This window comes from Hippopotamus amphibius, chromosome 4 (genome assembly GCF_030028045.1).
Source record: "Hippopotamus amphibius kiboko isolate mHipAmp2 chromosome 4, mHipAmp2.hap2, whole genome shotgun sequence".
Classification (NCBI taxonomy): Eukaryota; Metazoa; Chordata; class Mammalia; order Artiodactyla; family Hippopotamidae; genus Hippopotamus; species Hippopotamus amphibius.
The window spans coordinates 108938475-108952596 of record NC_080189.1 but is presented as its reverse complement, the minus strand read 5'-3'; the positions used below and the strand labels follow the sequence as shown (position 1 = coordinate 108952596).

At 39.6% G+C, this 14122-nt stretch overlaps 1 pseudogene; it reads right to left on the bottom strand.

Moving 5' to 3' along the window:
* Positions 1–7695: 7695 nt before the first annotated feature.
* Positions 7696–9770, bottom strand: LOC130852625 (X-ray repair cross-complementing protein 5-like; annotated as a pseudogene).
* Positions 9771–14122: the final 4352 nt, after the last annotated feature.

Sequence of the window (14122 nt, the reverse complement as noted above, 5' to 3'; positions counted from 1 at the left end):
ATCAATTCTTCTCCCTCTATATTCTCATCTAAGTTGGGATCTAGTTCTCTTTTAATAATATAAGATCAACTGTGCAGAATCTAAAAAATTTATTCTCGTCAAAGATAAAAGCAGCAGAGGAAGTGCTGATAAACTTACACTGTTCATTTTCCAGGAAATTTTAGATCTAATTTTTCTAACAACCTCACGGAAATGCTAGGTTTAACACAACAACAAAAAAAAATTATGGGATAAAAATCTGAGGTTCTGCAATTAACCAAACATTCATATAATAGAAAGCTTAGAGCAGCTTTGAATAAGGGCTCAAATCCAGGTTATATTGTAATTACCAAATTATTGTTCAGGTAATTGAATAATTATTGCTTGTAGAAAAGAGTAAAAAAAAAACCAACAAACTTTATGTCATATTCCATTATACTAATCAATTTGTCTCATCCATTTACATTATATCTGCCCCAAAAAATGGATTCACTTTCCTTTTTTTTTGGCTTTTTAATGTAGTGGAGAAAGCTTTAGTTTCATTTTTTAATCACTCTTTTCCACTATCAATGCTTTTTTGCAAGCATCAGCTCTTCCTAGGCTTTAATTTGATATAATGCATTCGTCTTCCTGACGTACCTTACAGGGTCGCACCATTCTTTGAAATTGCCCTTGATTGCATAACCTTCTCCTCCAACTTTTTGACTTATTCCTTCAAAAGCTGAGCTCTGTAGTAACATGGTGCATTCACTCTCAATGGCGACTTGAGATTTCTTCTTATCTTCTTTATTAGAATAATTTCTGATATAAAATCAGAACTGATTATCAGGCTTTTAAATTTCCTTCATCATATTGCTTTTTTAATGTATTTTAACGGTAGAACTGAACTAAAGAATAAAAATGTTTCTTCATAGAAATTTTCCTCTTGATCATTTTATTGCACTTGAAAAAAAGAATAAAAAAGAAAAAATTCTTTAAAAAGTCCTAAGCGTAATTAGCAATTATGAGTATACCATAAACCCCTTTCTAGGTTATATTTATGCTATATATATATATATACTTTTACATTTTGGTTTGAGTCAATAGAACATAAAATAAAATATGGGATTTTTCTCCACCAAAGTGGTAGAGAGTTAAATACTCTACCACCCGGATTCTTTTGCAATCAGAGTTTAGTTGCACCCTTGTGAAACTGTGTTGTGAGAATTACAACTGGCAGTGATATGGAGGCACCCACTTTTGTTGGGACTGGAAAGGCGGCCTGGAGGAACAGGTAGGTGTGTTCTTTCTGGGCTGAATTCTACGTCCACGTGGCAGAGCTGAAAAGCTGCGGTGGTTGCAGCCGCAGTGTCACCACCAAGAACTGCGGTGGAGAGAACATCGTGTTCCTGACCCTGCGTCTCCGGAACTTGGAGGGAACGTGGAATCCATCCATCCTGGTGACCCTCCCACACCGTAGCCTCCCGTCCCGCCTGTCTGTACGTGTCCAACTCCTTATATTCAATTCCTTCCTGCTTGAAACCTTGCTTTCTATTTCTGCTCTGAACACGTAGACTCCATGGGTATTTAAGCTCTGTAAGTTCTCTTCTAAAACTCTACTGTGTCCTTTTCACATTCCCCTTTTCTCTTTCAAAATGTTCTATTCTTTTTTAAGGAATTCTTTTCATTTTAACATATAAAATCATTTTTGATTTACTTTGTACTATACCAATCTAAATAGTCCTAGTCACTTAACAAGTGGCATGCTCTTTCCTTCCTGCCTTCTTCCCTGTCTGGTCTTCCTGTTCTGTCATGTTGCGGGAAGGAGGGACGTGGAGAGCGATAAGCGTCTCTTACTCACCAAGCTGCTATTGATCTTACCATTGGAAGTGTGTCTCTGAGGCAGGTGTCCAAAGCTGGATCCCTCTGCATCATGGTGAGTTCTGGAGGACCCTGGGAGCCGTCTTCCTGCACAGTCCCCTACCAGGAGGACCAACTCTGGTTCAGGTCTTCCAGCTTCTCCTCAGCCTCCAGCCTTGCCCTTGTTATGGGAGGCCCATGTTTTCATGCTCTGGCTCTGGCAATGTGGTTCAAACCTCATGACACTTGTGCTCGGCCACCTGGTAATAGTGAGGAGTCCCCCGTGGAGGCCCCATGGCCACTGGTGACCTTGCTCCACATCTCTTACCTGTGGCCTCCACGGGCACCTGGGGTGGATCAGCAGAATGATAAAGTCAGTAGATGCTGAAAATGCAGTGCGATTCTAAGTTCCTTATTTTGCTTGTCCATTGGCCTTCCTAGAATTTGCTCAAAGGCCCAGACAAAGCATACCTACCCAAAAGGAAGTTCAAATAGAGACACAGCTCTCTCTGTTGGGCCAGGTAAGTGGAAGGCAGCTCGTCCACAGCCTCGTTGGTTTGGGGCGTGTGGTGCTGACAGCCTACACTTAGTGAATGCTTTGAGCACTCTTTAGACATTTTCACAGGAGGATTTTTTATCCCCTGCTCTGCATCTGGTCTACAATTCTGGGCATATTGGGGAATTCATGCCAATACCTCAACCCCCACTTTCTAGTCATTGATCCACTTGAATCTAATTCCAACATCTGTTCTGGATACTGATTCTTGTGTAGGGATGATCTCTGAGGACTTAGTAATTGCTTTTATAAGATTCATCTTTAGAGGGTTTCCGTGTTTTTCCCTATAAATCCCATGGGAATGTTCACCCAGAAAGGTTTCACATTTGCTTGTGTCAGGTACACCACCCACTACTAATTTTTACTTTAATTTCTCATCTTGGGGTCTTGACGGCCTCCTGTATTGGTATGGGGATGTTTCCCTCTCCCCATTTTTACTCAGAGGACAGCCTCCCACTGTCCTGGGTTATCGTGGAGCTTTGGTTGCGAGTACCACTTCGCCACATGAAATATTCAGAAATGTTTATTTAAAGGCTCCCCTGTGCTCCTCACAGTTTTTCCTACGGTCCTCTTATCTCTTAGGCAATAATATACCAGCCTTTGAATCTGCATCCTCAAAACCTGTCCCAGCCCTTCAGGTATCCCTTTACCCTCTCAGAGCATCTACAGCATCAGCTCAAATGCTTAAATTTGCTTTAAATTTTACCTTACTTTCTGAAATGCTGTGGATTTCTTTTCCCGTCTTTTGAGCTAGTCTCTGTGTTAAAAAATGTTTTATTTTTAGGTGTGTAATGTCCACAGGAAGATTTCAGGTTAGCTTAGCCTACCCTTTCATTTTTTTCTTTTTCTTTTTTGGCCACATCACACAACCTGTGGCATCTTAGTTCCCAGACCAGAGATCGAACCTGTGCCCCCTGAAGGGGACGTGTGGGGTCTTAACCACTGGACCACCTGGGAAGTCTTAGCCTGCCAGTTTTAGGATCTCGAAGTGATTATTTCTTTGCAATCACATCCACATAAGCATATTTTTTCATGAAAAAATGGGCATTCGTGATGCAATTTGTAAGATTAATATGACAAAATCTTATTAATTTAGATTTTACATTTCAGATATGGGGTTAATCCAGAAATTAAAACAGATTTTGTTCTTCTATATGTGAATAAAGGGTTTACTTTGAAAATTAATCATAGAAATAAGACTATAGGAATATATTTAACTAAATCAAGAAAACAACTGTTTTAAGAAACATTTAGAATGACCATTTACATAAAAATAGTGGTATGCTAATTACTAATCATTCTTTTCTCTTTATTGCAGCCTATCTAGAGGAATTAAGAATTAGATGAATATTTTATTTTATCTTAAATCTTGATTTTTTTATATATAATAATATTAAAGGTCTTTGAGAAGTTATATAATTTAAACTATTCAACAATTCTCTCTATTTGCTTCCTAATTAGTCTGAATTCATAGCTGATTACTGTGAGTAAATTAAAATGCAGAATCTTAATAATACATTGAGAGAAAAAGTATAGGGAAGATTTTTTTTTCTCTCATGGATTTTATTAGCAAGGAAATATTTGAATCGCAAACCACATTCTCCTTGGAGTATCCTTCTTTCCAACTATATCCCTCTACTTCCCCTCCTTTTTTACCCCCTTATCTCCCTAAATTCAGTTTGGAACATTTCAGAAAGCCATTAACTAACTTTTCAAAATTTGATATTACATCATATTGATTGAGTTAAATAAGACTTGTGCAGACATTTCTATAGGATTCCAGATCCCTGACCCCTGCATTAATTTGAAGTTCCTTATCATTGAAAGAGCCTGACTATTGATATGGAAATGGCAATGCCAAGGTTCTGAAGTGCCTCTGCTTCCTGCTGTCACTCTTACAAAAGACTGACCATGCCCTTTCTGCTTCGCAAGCAAAGATAAAATTTGTCCAAGGTCGCACTTCTGAATGTGGCCTGGTTTGCACCCCAGCGGGTGCAGCTGAATTACTTGTTGATAAAGTGAAATGTGTTATGTGTCAAATAAAAACCAGGACTGCCTCTATTCCTTTTACAATGAAAGTATATAATTAGTTTCAATTTTAAGAGATTAACACGTTCATTTTGTAGATTAGAAAGTCTTGTTGAAGTTAAAATAATTCATCGATTTAGAGTGATGAAATTCAGGGAACTGAGATGGCTAGACTCCTGGACCAGCATTCAGTCTCATTACACTGGCTCAATGAATGGATATATTAAGACACTCACACCATTCAAGATCTGAGAAAAGCACACACACAGGCAGCTCTCTCCTCAAATATTGAAATTCTAGCTACCATGTGTGTACATAAAGTAATTGTTGATATAAACCTGTATTTGTACACAGGGCCTTTGGAGCTGCTGCGATTACTGCAGATTTTGACAAGACAATGGGACCCCTGATGCGCTCACACTGACAAATGGGTGAAGGAAGGGGAGGGGCCAGATGTTCAGGACTTGGAAATTGAAATATGAAAGATGCATCAGCTGGTGTGTCCTAGCTAAGAGTCAAGCATTAGCACCGTTACAGATTCCAGATACTCAGACTCCTGTTCTTGGAAAAGATTCTCAGTTTACCACTTCAAACCTATTTACTGTTACCTTACACATGATTCTGTTCTATTGTTATCTGGAATCTAAGGGCTTTCTAATTACTAAATGATGCAAGTATTATTGTCAGACAGGGAGAGCAAGAAGAAATGCTTTCTAAATTCCTGACCCACCCCCCACCCCTACCGCCCTGCCAAATAGATGCAAATAGATGCATTTCTGGTTACAAATGGCAGAGCAAACTAGTGTGTTTAAATATAAACCTAACACAAGAAAAAAGAAAGTGTCAAAAGCGTACCTAGGACATAGACCAGTTTCTGGCAAGTGGAGGGGAAGGTAAATGAAGACGCTGGTGATGGAAAGGAAGTACAGCCTAGACAATGCCTCTCCCAACATTCAGGGGAGGGGCCAGCTATTATTTTGTTATTATTATTATTTTCTATTTCCAAACTGTTGCAGATCAATACTTTTGTATCGTATAATAAAAAGGATATACTTGAAAAATAAAAAGACATAAAAATTCAGGAGCAACATTTTTAGTCTTATAGCCAATAGACATAAAATTACTCTGTCAGGCTGCTGTAAAAAGGTCTCAGTGGTCCCTTGTGCTGCCTTTATCTTGTTGCAGAGAGATAACTCATGATGTGTGAACCTGCATCCTTCCAAGTGCCTCATTTGAGCATCACTGGTTTAGTGTCTCTGTGAATGAGAAATAAAAACAAGAGGAGAACCTACTCACCCGCAGAGATGTCGTAGTGTCTGGGACTCAGAAGTCCAGGCAGCATAGACAGAAAAGCAATACACCAGGCTCAGTGCTGGGGAGCACTCTACGTGCCCTGCATCCCCCTCCTTCCAAAGGCTCTCCCCACCCTTAGTTGGCATGACTATGACCTGGCAAACCAAAAAAAATTAAATTGTAGGCACGATGCATTGTTTAAAAAGGCAAGGAAACTAGTGATACATTAATAAGAATTCCTTCCAAAATCATTAAGACATACATCGCTTATTATAAACCCAGAACTAGGAAAACTTCCACATCAAACCATCCCAGGGTTAAACAGCGGAGATATCGTAGTTTTGGAGAAAGGACTTTGTTTTGGTTACTCTCAGTGCACTATTTTCTCACACATCACAGACTTTTAATTAAAATTTATTAAATTGGTGAATGAAGACCTAGAAATGAAGAGATATGGGTCACCTTCAAAACTCTCTCCCAATAGTTAGGAGAACATCTAGTCTCTCCAGATCCTTTGTGATCTATGAACCTATCACAGTTAAGGTGGTCAAAGCTCAAAGACCAGGATGCATCTTGAAAATCCAGTGCTCAGTCCAGCAAATTAGGGTTCTGCCAATTGAAAGTTGTAGAAAACATGCCCCAAACTGATTTAAGGAAAAATGGAATTTATTGGCCCAGATACCCAGAAGGAAAAAGGGAACGACAAACCTGGCATTGGACATGGATTAATCAGGGGTAGAAACCTTGCAGAATCTGTGGCTGTTTTCTGTCTCTTCTCTCCTTCCCTTGGAAGACAGGGTCTCATCCTGCGGTTCCAGCGCGGCTGCCACACGATCCAGACTTCACAGCCTCAGCTGCAAGCTCAGCCGACCGTACTCTGTGGGTCTGTGTCCGGCTCTAGGTTCTCTTGTCAGTCCTGTGCAGCATTATAGTGAATCTTGAAATCAGGCAGCGAGTTCTCCAACTTTCTTCTTCAGTGTTGGTTAGCTAATTTAGGGTTTTGACTTTTCCCATAAACTTTGGAGTCGGTGTGTCAATATCTACAAAATCGCTTGCTTGCATTTGATCAGGATCGTATTGAATCTATAGATCAAGTTGGGAAGAACTGACAACTTAATAATATTGAATTTTAATTCACAAAGACAGAATATTATTCCATTTATTTAGATTGTTTTTGATTTTTTTCAAAGAGACTGTTATGGTTTTCCATGAAATTTGTTATTTCTTAGGCTTCATCTTATGATTTAAAATGTGGTCTATTTTGGTCTATCGTGTCTCATGCGAGCTTGAGTAGAATGTATATTTTGCTGTTGTTGAATGGAGTGTTTTACAAATGTCAATTAGAGGAACTTAATTTATAGTGCTATTGGTGATGAATTCCTCCATATTTTGTTTTTCTGAGAAAAATATTTATCCTTTAATTTTGATGGATAATTTCACTGGTTATAGAATTCCAGTTGGGTGAGTTTTTTCTTTTAATACCTTCAACATCTAAGTATTTCACTTCAATGTCTTCTTGTTTGCATGATTTCTGATAGGAAGTCACTATAATTCTTCTCTTCTTCTCTGTAATTGGAATACTTGCCAATTAAGGGTGTACATTTTAGGCAGATACTTTAAAACAAAAATGTATTATCACTACTTATTTAGATGTCTAAAATTTTTATTTGTAAAGCATTCCAAGATTGCGAGAAAACTGGTAAAATTTCAAGAATATGCTCCCCCAGTACAAACTTGAGTAGAAATAAAACTGACTCAAGACTACATTTTTTTTTCCAGAAAATAATGACTCTTTATAAACTTGTATGGGGCCTAAATTATCCCTTATATATGTTTGTACTCATCCCACAGGGAATAAGGTGATTTACTTCCATGTAATCTGCAGGGACCATCTCCAGAGCTTCTGGTTCTGCTTGAATGACCTCCTGCAGGTTGTTCTGTATAGAACTCTCAGCGCTGCAGTGATAGCAACTCTTATAGATTCCCCACACACCCATGAGCTATATCCAGTCCAGCAAATCATCCACGTCCCTACCTTCCTCAAATATCGCTGCTGTGTCTTGGCTTGGATTATCTCTAGGGGCCAGAAACTTTTTGGCTTCCTCAGCGGTGACAGAGCTTCAGAAGCTTCATCTTTGGTGATCAGAGTAATTGCATCCTGGACGACAATTTCCCAGAAAAGATTTAATTGTTTAATTTCCACTTTCCCTTGAAGGGCTTTCAGGAAGTCATTAAAGCGCTGCTCTTCTGAAAACTGAATGGCTTCCTCCTGGAAGACTCTGATACAATCCATGCTCTTCATAAAATACAATGTTTCATTAGTATCCAAAAACTGCTCAGTGTGATTTATTAACTGGTGACTCGCTTCCTCAGAGCTGGCCTTCTTCCCCCTCACTAGAACATGGAAGTTTTCAGCAGGATTCACACTTCCAGCATGGGTGACACTGCCTTCAGCCAGGTGGGAGATACTGAAGTGGGCTTCCTCTCCCTCGGTCTTCAATTTTTTAGAGGTGGGTCCCTCTTCATGGTTATCTTGGAAAAAGTTCTGAGCAGTCACCTGGTCCTTTTTCTTGATGATTTCAGTCAGAGGGAAAAGGGTCTTTATTTTAGAGAGAGGAACCTGACTTTTAGGGGTCCCCTCAGTGGGGGGTCCAGCATATTCAAAATGCGTTGCTGAACTGGGGGCAGAGGCTCCTGGGGATGTGAAGCTCTGTGCGGCAGACACTGAACTCATCTCTGAAATTGAGGATTTGGGATTTTGGTGCTTGGAAATAAGTCTACCATGGTGCCCTCCTCTTCATTTTTCTTTACCACTCGACCGCGCCTCTGTGGGAGTGCACTTCCTATTATTTTTCAAGGATGAAAACATGTACTGCCTCAAGTCTTCCATGAAAGGAAGCTGTACGTACACTAAACACTCGTAGGAATTCCTTGATATAAGGAAAAGCCACGCCAACTTGAGGATTAGCTCTTTTGTCATAAGCATACCGAACTAGAGCCACCGTGGCTAACTCACCCAAAGCATGAGTCAGGGAGGAAAGGGCCACGGCCGCCGCCTCATCGCCTTTTGCTGCAGAGACCTTCAGAACTTGATTTCCCATAAGATCTTTCATGTGGACCCGAGAAGATCTACAAAAGCCCCAAACAGGGAAGCACTTCCCCTCCAATTTATATTTCATTTGTTCCTCATGCACTTTAGAGAGAGGAATGACATCGCACCCATAGCGGAAACCTTGAATAGTATCAACTGTCCAACACTTTTTAACTTTCTCTTGTAGAATCGATTTATAAGCCACAATCTTTATAGACAAATTGGAGCCAGTGGTCAGTTGACAGGGCCAGGGCATGGAACGCCTCTCAATTTTCTTAAAGACGCACAGCTGTCTCGGACTCTCACTGAAGGGATAAATTTCCTCCAGCCCATCTTCACCTTCGAAAGACATCATCACCTTTTTCACCACCCAAATACCTTTTTGCTGCTCAGTAATTCCTTTTAGAGGAAAGGCGGGCCCATGCGGTCCGAGAGCAAGTTGCCATCTCCTCTGTCCCCTGTTCCATCTTCCTTGCCAATTGGGAAAGGCGAAAAGAACTGCAGGGCTATGCCAGATTTCATCAAGTTATGGATGATAATATCCAGCTGATCTCTGCTGAACGGGCTGCTGAGGTCAGCGAACACTTCAATATGCCTCTTCTCAAACTTCTTTCCTACAATTTCTTGTTGAATCAAATCCATGCACACAATGAGGGCATCCAGGAAGTCAGTTTGTTGAGAACCTGGTTGGATTCTATTTTCAATGTCCTCCAGCAAGTCAAAATCTGGTAGCGTCAGGTGTCTGTGGGCTCTGATGTTCTGATACTGATCCTTGCCAGCAAGGGCATTCTCAGGGCCGTCTCTACCAAAAAGTACTAATGCGATTTCATCCTTGCTCTCAGCAAACACCTGCTGCTGCACAAGCATGGTCCTCACCTTCTTCACTAGTTCACATGGGGATTCTTCACCAGGAAAGGAGTTACTCGTGGCAAAGCCCACATCTACACACAGCACCACTGCTGCCGTGTTCCCTGACCAAGCCATGTTGTGGGTCCGCAAGCACCTTGGTCGCCTCTTCTGAGCGCTACATAGTTTTTATACATAGTAGTTTGTAACTCTTAATCCCCTACCTCTATCTCTCCCCTCCTCCCTTCCCTCTCCCCATTGGTAACCACTAGTTTGTTCTCAATATCTGTGTCTGCTTCTCTTTTGCTACATACATTGATTTGTTTTATTTTTTAGATTCCACATGTAAGTGACAACATACACTATTTGTCTTTCTCTGACTTGCTTCGGTGAGTGTTATACCTTCCACACTGTTGCAAATGGCAAAATTCCCTCCTTTTTATGGCTGAGTAATATTCAATTGCATGTATGTACTACATCTTCTTTATTCACCTGTTGATAAGCTACAAGGACATACTATAGACCACAGGGAATATAGCTAATATTTTATAATAACTTTAAATGGACTATAATCTATAAACTGTTGAATCACTATGTTGTACACCCAAAACTAATATCATATTGTAAATCAACTATACTTCCATAAAAATACATGCATAAATATTCACATAGCCCACCCTTGAACTAACCCAAATGCCCATTGTTAAGAGACTGAATAAATGTTTGTGATACAGTCTTACAATGATAAAGTAGCTCTAAAAACAGAATAAACTGTTTACTCATGTGGATTTCAAGAGCATTACTTTGAGCAAAAGATATAGGGAAAAACAGACTATGTCTCGAGTACAGTTAAAAACTAAACATTTTGAGAATGTTAAAAAAAAATCTTCATTGTTTCATTGATTGGTGAAAGATACGTGATTCTGTACTTCTGGGAAGAGTTGAGGTTGTTGATATCGATGTCGGATAGAGGTGCTGGTCTAAGTTACAACGAGAGAAGACATTTTTGAGGGACAGTATTCTATAGTCAACAGAATTTAATAATCCAACATGAAAATCCCCTGCTGAATAAAAATTGGCAAGCACACCAGGTAATATGCAAAACAGAACTCAGGGTGTTCGGCAGTGCATTTGATGTGCCTTTAATGTTATAAACGGGAGGCCACAAAGAAATGCTTCTCTCTATACTACACTCCAAATATGGTTTTCTCTTGGGGTTACTATACAGCAATGCAAATAAAATCAATTAACTCATACACAATTAAAACATTTTTTCAATGTTATTATTTTGTAACTCAACCTTAGGATTCAATTTTAAAATATTAAATAATTTATTTTTATAATGTGCAGCTACTTATACTCAATAATACTTGGAAGTTTCCTATCAAATCATTTAAAATTCTGGTACTGCCAACGTTATAAACTGCTCCAGATCCCAGAACATACACACACATACCCACACAGAAAAGCAAATTAGAGAAATTTTGAGGTAATATATCAGTGGTGATGCCGGGATCTTTATGTACTGTGACATGGGAAGGACTATAATACCTATTGAGTAAAGTATAGAGCTGGTTACCTGGCGTTAATAGGATTCTACTTTTGTAAAATATGTTGGGAGATTTAGAACAGGCTACAAAGAAAGACAGATTGACACAAATTGGATTTAGGTACCAGTTACATATGAATTTATGGGAACAATAAAACAGGTTAAGTTATTCTTGACAGTTTTAGAGGATTGAAACAAGGGAGAGCCAAGGCAAAAGCTGTATAAAACACAAACCTGGAAGCACAGAGACCACAAACAAAGAAAGAAATATGGGAACTTCCTAAAGAAAATTGCAGACATTTGGGGTATAGCATTTTTCTAAAAGATATATAGAATATGGAATTTCCCAAGCTAATATTTCAGGAAAATTAATATTTGACGTAACAGAAATCTGGCATACATTTTTACTTAAATGGAAATTACATTTATTTCTCTGTCACTTTTTATTCTTGCTTAATTATCTGCCCAAATAATCACATTTGACAACTTATAAAATGATGCACATATGATTCTACAAAGTCATCTTGGCAAAACTAAATCCTTCAAATCTAAATCCTTATGGAAACTGAAGAATTAAAAATACTAAAGATTGACGTCACCAAGATGGTGGAGTAGAAGACCTCAGCTCCTCCGTTCCCCAATGCAGATCAATGATCACCGTGTCCATGAACAAAACAGCTTGGGGAGAGCTCTGGAGTCCTCGTAAGAGACTTCAGCAACGCAGTGGAATGAAAAACCTGAGAGTAACTGCACAAAAAAGCTTGGAAGAACATCTTCATCTTGTCGCCATCACCCCATCCCCCAGGCTGGCACAGCCCAGAGCCAGGAGGGAACTCCCCAGCTAGAAGGAGCCCCTCACCAAGAAAAGGAGATGGGGTGAGCGACCAGCTTCCCCAGCCTCTCTGGGCACCGCAGGAAGGCCCTGCTTTGGTTTCACCCAACCCAGACCAGCAAAGCTGAGCTTACAGACATGGATACAAAAAAAGAGAAAAAAGCAGGACCGACCAATACCAACCACGCGGCAAGATCGATCAGGATTCCTAGGGCAGGGAAACACAGCAGCTTCACCCCTGAAGAAACAAGTCAGCGCAGCCACCACGGACCCCCTGCAGATTTCACTGATTTTTATCCCACAGGTATTTGTTTTCACAGAAGCCATCTGAGTACCCCCGTTCCTCCTCACCCCCACAGAAGTCCCCCACGAGCACTCATCCCAGGCTTCTGCAGCTGTGAGTGCAAGACGTCAACCTAGACCACTGTGGCTGACCCCACCCAGAGGGTAAGCTCAAAACTAGTCCCTTCAGCTGATCACATAAATTGAAGAAGACACAAATAAATGAAAAAATACTGCATATTCATAGACCAGAAGAGTCAATGCTGTTAAAATGTCCACACTATCTAAAGCCATCAATAGATTCTTTAACAGTCCCTGTGAAAATTAAAATGGCATTTTTCACAAAAGAGGGAAAAAAAATCCTAAAATTTGTTTGGAAGCAAAAAAGAATCTGTATAGCCAAGGCGATCTTGAGAAAGTAAAAGGTATCACACTTCCCAATTTCAAACTATATAGTTTGAAGCTACAGTAATTACAAGCTATAGTAATTACAAGCTATAGTAATTACAACAGTATGGTTCTGGCATAAAAACAGACACATAGACCAATGGAACAGAACTGAGAGCCCAGAAATAAACCCACACATATTTAGTCAATAAATATTTGATAATCACACAAACATACTCAATAAGGAAAGAAGTCTCTTCAATAAGTGGTGTTGGGAAAACTAGATTTTCACATGGAAAAGAAATTACATCATCCACAAACATTAACTTGAAATTAAGGATTTAAATATAAGACCTGCCTGAAACTGTAAAACTCCTAGAAAAACACAGAGAAAAAGCTCCTGGACGTGGGTCTTGGCAATAATTGTTTTGAATATGACACCAAAAGAACAAGCAACAAGTGGGACTACGTCAAACTAAAAAGCTTCTGCAAAACAAAAGAATCCATCAGCCAAATTAAAAGGCAACCCACGCATAGGGAGAAAATATTTGCAAACCATGTATCTGGTAAGGAGTTAATACCCAAAATATATAAAGAACTCATACAACTCAATAGCAAAAAAGTCAATAATCCAATTAAACATTTGGCAGAGAAACTGAAAAGACCTACCTCCCAGAATACATACAAGCAGTCAACAGGTATGTGAAGAGATGCTCAACATCACTAATCAACAGGAAAATCAAAACCACAGCGAGCTATGACTTCATACCTATCAGAATGGCCATCATCAAAAAGACGAAAGATAAATGTTGGTGAGGACGTGGAGAAAAGGGAACCCTTGTGCACTGTTGGTGGGAATGTGGGTTGGTTGCAGCTTCTATGGAGAACAGTATGGAGGTTTCTTAAAAAGTTAAAAATAGAACAGCCGGTTGGTCCATCAATCCCACTTTTAGGTATATATCCAAAGGAAATGAAAACAGGATCTCAAAGAGATACCCGCACTCTCATGTTCATAGCGGCACTATTTACAGTAGCCAAGACATGGAAACAACCTGTGTCCATCAGTGGACACATGGATTAAGAACATGTGGTGTATTATTTTGGAGCTCTCCAAGTGCAGAGTCACTTTACATTCAAATCCACTCCCTGGCGTTGCTCTAATTGTCATCCTAGATTAACCAGTCCTCATCTTCAACTGCTCCAACACATCTTGGTTATCTTATCTGTAAATACATACCCCTGATGTCTGAATACTCGCTCCATGAATCAATAACCAACCACCAGGTCCACAGCTTTGCTTTATTCCTTCAAGAAAGTTGTATGAAGTCTGCTTTGTTTGAATTCCTGGAGCATCATACTCTTTTATATGCTTGTCCTCCACTCATCCTTACCATACATAAGACAAGACTCTTCTCAGTTTATTGCAAGTAATGGAAATAG